The following is a 7,613-nucleotide window of genomic DNA, read 5'->3' as shown; positions in this document are numbered from 1 at the left end:
GTACGGTAAATGTTATGTAACAAATTTGAAACATGAGGTGTTATTTGATTGTCCTCCTTATGAGTGGCGGTCGGGGACGAGCGATGGTATTTTCCTACCAATCTATCCCCCTAGGAGCATGCACGTAGTGCCGAGGTTTTTGATGACTTGTAGATTTTTGCAATAAGTATGTGAGTTCTTTACGACTAATGTTGAGTCCATGGATTATACGCACTCTCACCCTTCCATCCTTGCTAGCCCCTTCGGTACCGTGCATTGCCCTTTCTCACATTGAGAGTTGGTGCAAACTTTGTCGGTGCATCCAAACCCCGTGATATGATATGCTCTTTCACACATAAACCTCCTTATATCTTCCTCAAAACAGCCACCATACCTACCTATTATGGCATTTCCATATCCATTCCGAGATATATTGCCATGCAACTTTCCACCATTCCGTTTATCATGACACATTCATCATTGTCATATTGATTTGCATGATCATGTAGTTGACATCGTATTCGTGGCAAAGCCACCATTCATAATTTTTCATACATGTCACACTTGATTCATCAATCCCGGTACACCGCCGGAGGCATTCATATAGAGTAATATTTTGTTCTAGTATCGAGTTGTAATCATTGAGTTGTAAATAAATAGAAGTGTGATGATCATCATTATTAGAGCATTGTCCCAAGTGAGGAATAAAAAAAAGAGAAAGGCCATAAAAAAAGAGAAGGCCCCAAAAAGGAGAAAGGCCATAAAAAAAGAAAAGGCCCAAAAAATGAGAGAAAAAGAGAGAAGGGACAATGTTACTATCCTTTTACCACACTTGCGCTTCAAAGTAGCACCATGATCTTCATAGTAGAGAGTCTCTCATGTATCACTTTCATATACTAGTGGGAATTTTTCATTATAGAACTTGGCTTGTATATTCCAACAATGGGCCTCCTCAAGTGCCCTAGGTCTTCGTGAGCAAGCAAGTTGGATGCACACCCACTAGTTTCTTTTGTTGAGCTTTCATACATTTATAGCTCTAGTGCATCTGTTGCATGGCAATCCCTACTCCTTGCATTAACATCAATCGGTGGGCATCTCCATAGCCCATTGATTAGCCTTGTTGATGTGAGACTTTCTCCTTTTTTGTCTTCTCCACATAACCCCCTTCATTATATTCTATTTCACCCATAGTGCTATATCCATGGCTCGCGCTCATGTATTGCGTGAAAGTTTATAGGTTTGAGATTACTAAAGTATGAAACAATTGCTTGGCTTGTCATCGGGGTTGTGCATGATGAGATCATTCTTGTGTGACAAAAATGGAGCATGACTAAACTATATGATTTTGTAGGGATGAACTTTCTTTGGCCATGTTATTTTGAGAAGACATAATTGCTTAGTTAGTATGCTTGAAGTATTATCATTTTTATGTCAATATGAACTTTTGTCTTGAATCTTTCGGATCTGAATATTCATACCACAATTAAGAAGAATTACATTGAAATTATGCCATGTAGCACTCCGCATCAAAAATTCTATTTTTATCATTTACCTACTCAAGGATGAGCAGGAATTAAGCTTGGGGATGCTTGATACGTCTCCAACGTATCTATAATTTTTTATTGCTCCATGCTATGTTATCTACTGTTTTGGGCAATATTGGGCTTCATTATCCACTTTTATATTATTTTTGGGACTAACCTATTAACCGGAGGCCCAGCCCAGATTTGCTGTTTTTTTGCCTATTTCAGTGTTTCGAAGAAAAGGAATATCAAATGGAGTCGAAACGGAACGAAATCAACTGGAGAAGTTATTTTTGGAAGGAAAGCTACCGGATGGACTTGGACCCCACATCAGGAGCCAAGGGAGGTGCTCATGAGGGTGGGGGGGCGCCCCCCTAGGGCGCGCCCCCCTGCCTCGTGGGCCCCCCGAAGCTCCACCGACGTACTTACTGCACCCATATATACCTACGTATCCTAAAACTTCCAGAACATACAATAGATCGGGAGTTCTGCCGCCAGAAGCCTCCGTAGCCACCGAAAACCAATCCAGACCCGTTCTGGCACCCTACCGAAGGGGGCAATCCCTCTCCGGTGGCCATCTTCATCATCCATGTGCTCTCTATGACGAGGAGGGAGTAGTTCTCCCTCGGGGCTGAGGGTATGTACCAGTAGCTATGTGTTTGATCTCTCTCTCTCTCGTGTTCTTGATTTGGCACGATCTTGATGTATCGCGAGCTTTGCTATTATAGTTGGATCTTATGTTTCTCCTCCCCCTCTACTCTCTTGTAATGGATTGAGTTTTCCCCTTGAAGTAATCTTATCGGATTGAGTCTTTAAAGATTGGAGAACACTTGATGTATGTCTTGTCGTGCGTATCTGTGGTGACAATGGGATACCACGTGATTCACTTGATGTATGTTTTGGTGATCAACTTGCGGGTTCCGCCCATGAACCTATGCATAGGGGTTGGCACATGTTTTCGTCGTGATTCTCCGGTAGAAACTTTGGGGCACTCTTTGAGGTTCTGTGTGTTGGTTGAATAAATGAATCTGAGATTGTGTGATGCATATCGTATAATCATACCCACGGATACTTGAGGTGACATTGGAGTATCTCGGTGACATTAGGGTTTTGATTGATTTGTGTCTTAAGGTGTTATTCTAGTACGAACTCTAGGGCTGTTTGTGACACCTATAGGAATAGCCCAACGGATTGATTGGAAAGAATAACTTTGAGGTGGTTTTGTACCCTACCATAATCTCTTCGTTCGTTCTCCGCTATTAGTGACTTTGGAGTGACTCTTTGTTGCATGTTGAGGGATAGTTATGTGATCCAATTATGATATTATTGTTGAGGGAACTTACACTAGCAAAAGTACGAACCCTAGGCCTTGTTTCAATGCATTGCAATACCATTTACGCTCACTTTTATCACTTGCTACCTTGCTGTTTTTATAATTTCAGATTACAAATAACTTTATCTACTATCCATATGCCACTTGTTTCACCATCTCTTCGCCGAACTAGTGCACCTATACAATTTACCGTTGTATTGGGTGTGTTGGGGACACAAGAGACTCTTTGTTATTTGGTTGCAGGGTTGCTTGAGAGAGACCATCTTCATCCTACGCCTCCTACGGATTGATAAACCTTAGGTCATCCACTTGAGGGAAATTTGCTACTGTCCTACAAACCTCTGCAGTTGGAGGCCCAACAACGTCTACAAGAAGAAGGTTGTGTATTAGACATCAATGAGCAGTTAGCTGCAACAAATGTTGCTCATAACACTCTTTGGTATGTTGGCTGTGCTAATTACATTGTTGCTAAATATTTACCACCTAGTTTTACATATCAACAACAGAAAAAAAATTCTTCTATGATTTAAGACATTACTTTTGGGATGACCCACATTTTTATAAAGAAGGAGTAGATGGTGTTATTAGACGTTGTGTACCTGAGCATGAATAGGGACAAATCCTATGAAAATGTCACTCTGAAGCTTACGGAGGGCATCATACTGGAGATAGAACTTCTCACAAGGTATTGCAATCTGGATTTTATTGGCCTACTCTCTTCAGGGATGCTCGTAAGTTTGTCTTATCTTGTGATGAATGCCAAAGAATAGGTAATATCGGTAAGCGTCAAGAAATTCCTATGAATTATTCACTTGCTGTTGAACCATTTGATGTTTGGGGATTTGATTACATGGGACCTTTTGCTTCCTCTAATGGGTATACACATATTTTGGTTGCTGTTGATTATGTTAGTAACTGAGTAGAAGCTATTCCAACCAGTAGTGCTGATCACAACACCTCTATTAAAATGCTTAAGGAAGTTATTTTACCAAGGTTTGGAGTCCGTAGATATTTAATGACTGATGGTGGTTCACACTTTATTCATGGTGCTTTCCGTAAAATGCTTGCCAAGTATGATGTTAACCATAGAATTGCATCACCCTATCATCCTCAGTCTAGTGGTCAAGTTGAACTTAGCAATAGAGAAATAAAATTAATCTTGCAAAAGACTGTCAATAGGTCCCGAAAGAATTGGTCTAAGAAATTAGATGATGCACTTTGGGCTTATAGAACAGCATATAAAAATCCCATGGGTATGTCTCCTTATAAAATGGTTTATGGAGAAGCTTGTCATTTGCCTCTTGAATTAGAACATAAAGCATATTGGGCTACCAAAGAACTCAACTATGATTTCAAACTTGCCGGTGAAAAGAGGTTATTTGATATTAGCTCATTAGATGAATGGAGAACCCAAGCTTATGAAAATGCCAAGTTGTTTAAAGAAAAAGTCAAAAGATGGCATGATAAGAGAATCCAAAAGCGTGAGTTTAAAGTAGGAGAATATGTTCTTTTGTACAACTCTCGTTTCAGATTCTTTGCAGGAAAACTCCTCTCAAAATGGGAAGGCCCATATGTCATCGAGGAGGTTTATCGTTCTGGAGCCATCAAAATAAATAATGCCGAAGGTACTAACCCGAAGGTTATTAATGGGCAATGAATAAAACATTATATCTCAGGTACACCCATTAATGTTGAAAGTAATATTATCCAAACTATGACACCAGAAGAACACATAAAAGAGTCCTTCCAGGACACTCCAGAATCATGAAAATAAGGAGGTACATGATACAGTAAGTAAACAGACACCAAAAAATCCACAAAAAATATTTTTGTCAGCTTTGGAATATTTAGAAAATAGGAAAATAAGAAACTTCCAGGAAGTGTACCCTGGTGGGCACAAGACATCAGGGCGCGCCTGGCTTGCCAGGCGTGCCCAGGTGGGTTGTGCCCACCTAGGGTACCTTCCGGACTCCGATTTTCTACAGCTTGCTTGTTTCCCAAGATAAAAAAATCTTTATATACCCCGAAAACCAATTGATCACCGTATCGCGGAGAAATCTTCTGTTTTCTTTTTTTGCTGTTTTTGTCAGATCCCTTCTACCGTGGCCGCTTCAAGCTCCTCCAAGGACAAGTTCTTCAAGAACGTCATCAACCCATATTTGCGGGAGGTGGTGCAGCACCCTCAAGTCATCTAGATGCATGAGGGGGTGCTTCACCTCTACGATGTGCCCGGTCCTAGGGGATGGGAACCATGGAGGCCAGGCTTGAAGCTATGGAACAAGATGTCCTCCGCTGCAAGGGGACGGTGGAGCATGGACTCAATGCCAATCACCTCATGATTGCTGACCTTTCCTGTGATCTCAAGGTATATGGCAAGCCCATGAAGGACATCATCTTCACCCTCAATGATCAAATCAACTTCCTCCAAATCCAGATCTATGATCTCCAAAACCAAGTCTTTGTATATGAGGCGAGGTTTAAAGGTATGAGTTTGGCTGCTAGTTGCAGGACCCGTGAGACTCACTCTTCCTCTTATGATGGTGGACCACTGCCATGGAAATCCGAGGACAAGATCTCTTCATCACCACCACCTTCTTCTTCACCACCAAAAGAGAATTGAGTATCGGGTATGGGCACTCCCCTTGGCTTCTGCAAAGATTGGGGGAGGTGCCCCGGTATCGTATCATCCCCACTATCCTTTTCCTTTACTTATTTTAGTTTGATATTTTGCTTTAGATGAATAAAAGTTTAGTTTGATCCTTTCTCTTCGAGAGTTTGCTTAGTGATCTATCCTTGTAATCGTGTGCAAGATATATAATAAAGTTTAGTTTGAGTTTTTGCTTTCTTTATTTTCATGTTGCAATTAAATAAATGAAAGAAAGGAAATAAATGAAAGAAAGGAAATAAATGAAAGAAAGGGAATAAATGCAAAGGATCATATGCTAATCTTATGGTAGGTGATGACACCACGTAAGGAAAAGTATAAGTAGAAAATTTTATTAGAGGTTGACAAACATATCATTAGTCAATGACGCAACTCATGAAAGAATTAATAAGGTAAGAGAAGATTCACATATAAATATACTATCCTAGAAATCTTTTGTGATTGTGAGCCCTCATCAAAATATTATATGCCAAAATTATTGACGTTGGACAAGGAAGACAACCTAATGGTTCATGTTTGTTTATATTCACACAGAAGTCATATTGTCATAGATCCTTTAACATGTGGTGCTTGCCCCTACCTTTGCTAGCCTAAATTCCGCACTAAGTAGAGATACTACTTGCGCATCCAAAAACCCTTTAACCCAAATCTTATTTTCAAGAGTCCGCCATACCTACCTAGGGATTGAGCAAGATCCCTCAAGTAAGTTGTCATCGGTGCAAAAAGGCAATAAAAATTGCTTCTAAAAGTGTGAGATCATTTAGTGCAAGAGAAAATTGAGCATTGCACAAACTTGTGATGGTGAAGAATAAGAGTGATAGACTGCATAATAAAGGTCGCTATCACAAGCGGCAATGCAACGTGACATTCTTTTGCATTAATGGGTTGAGCATACAAACAAGTAAGCGCATGTCAACCTCTGCTTCCCTCTGCGAAGGGCCTATCTTTTACTTTTATGTATTTACTTTTATGCAAAGAGTCAAAGTTTTATCTCTATTCCTTTTTATTTTTCTCCTTTGCCAAGCATCGTGTGGTGAGGAAAGATCTATACACATATGTCCAGTTGAATATAGATTGCATGAGTTATTATTGTTGAAATCACCCTTGAGGTGAACACGTCGGGAGGCGAAACTACAAGCCCCTATCTTTCTATGTGTCCGGTTAAAACATTTTGTTCATGTGCACGCATAGAGTGTTAGCAATCATGGAAGGCTATATGATGGTTGAGTATGTCGACTTGCCTAAAGGCTCTGATACGTGACCCTTCCTGAAAAGATGATGAATTGTAGTTGCAGAGTTGACTAAGAACATAGTTTGTTGGTTTCTAATAGAGTTTTTTCTTCATACTTCAACAGTGTGATGAATTATCACTTATTCATGAGAAGTCTATGATAAAAGTCTTATGTTTAAGTTTGTTGCTGTTATAATAATGAACGTGATGCTTCTATGTCCATATGCTGTTTTTATCGACACCTCTCTCTCTAAGCATGTGGACATGTTTTTCGATTTCGGTTTTCGCTTGAGGACAAGCGAGGTCTAAGCTTGGGGAGTTGATACGTATTTTGCATCATTTTTCCTACTGTTATTTATGATGTTTTTATCCATAATAATGCTTTTTGGGGTAATTCTAATGCCTTTTCTCTCATAATTTGCAAGGTATACACAAAGAGGGAGAATTCCGGCAGCTGGAAATCTGGACTTGGAAAAGCTACGTCAGGCTACCTATTTTGTACAACTCCAAACAAGCTAAAACTTCACGGAGAATTTTCATGGAATATATGAAGAATATTGGAGCAAATAAGCACCAGAGGGGTGATGGGGAACGCAATAGTTCAAAAAAATACCTACGATCATGCAAGATCTATCTAGGAGATGCATAGAAACGAGAGGGGAGAGTGTGTCTACGTACCCTCGTAGACCGAAAGCGGAAGCGTTTAGTAACGCGGTTGATGTAGTCGAATGTCTTCGCGATCCAATCGATCAAGTACCGAATGCATGGCACCTCCGCGATCTGCACACGTTCAGCTCGGTGACGTCCCTCAAACTCTAGATCCAGCTGAGGCCGAGGGAGAGTTTCGTCAGCACGATAGTGTGGTGATGGTGATGATGAAGT

This window comes from Triticum aestivum, chromosome 4A, assembly GCF_018294505.1.
Source record: "Triticum aestivum cultivar Chinese Spring chromosome 4A, IWGSC CS RefSeq v2.1, whole genome shotgun sequence".
Lineage (NCBI taxonomy): Eukaryota > Viridiplantae > Streptophyta > Magnoliopsida > Poales > Poaceae > Triticum > Triticum aestivum.
The sequence above is the reverse complement of the archived record's forward strand: the minus strand, read 5'-3'. Positions refer to the sequence as shown.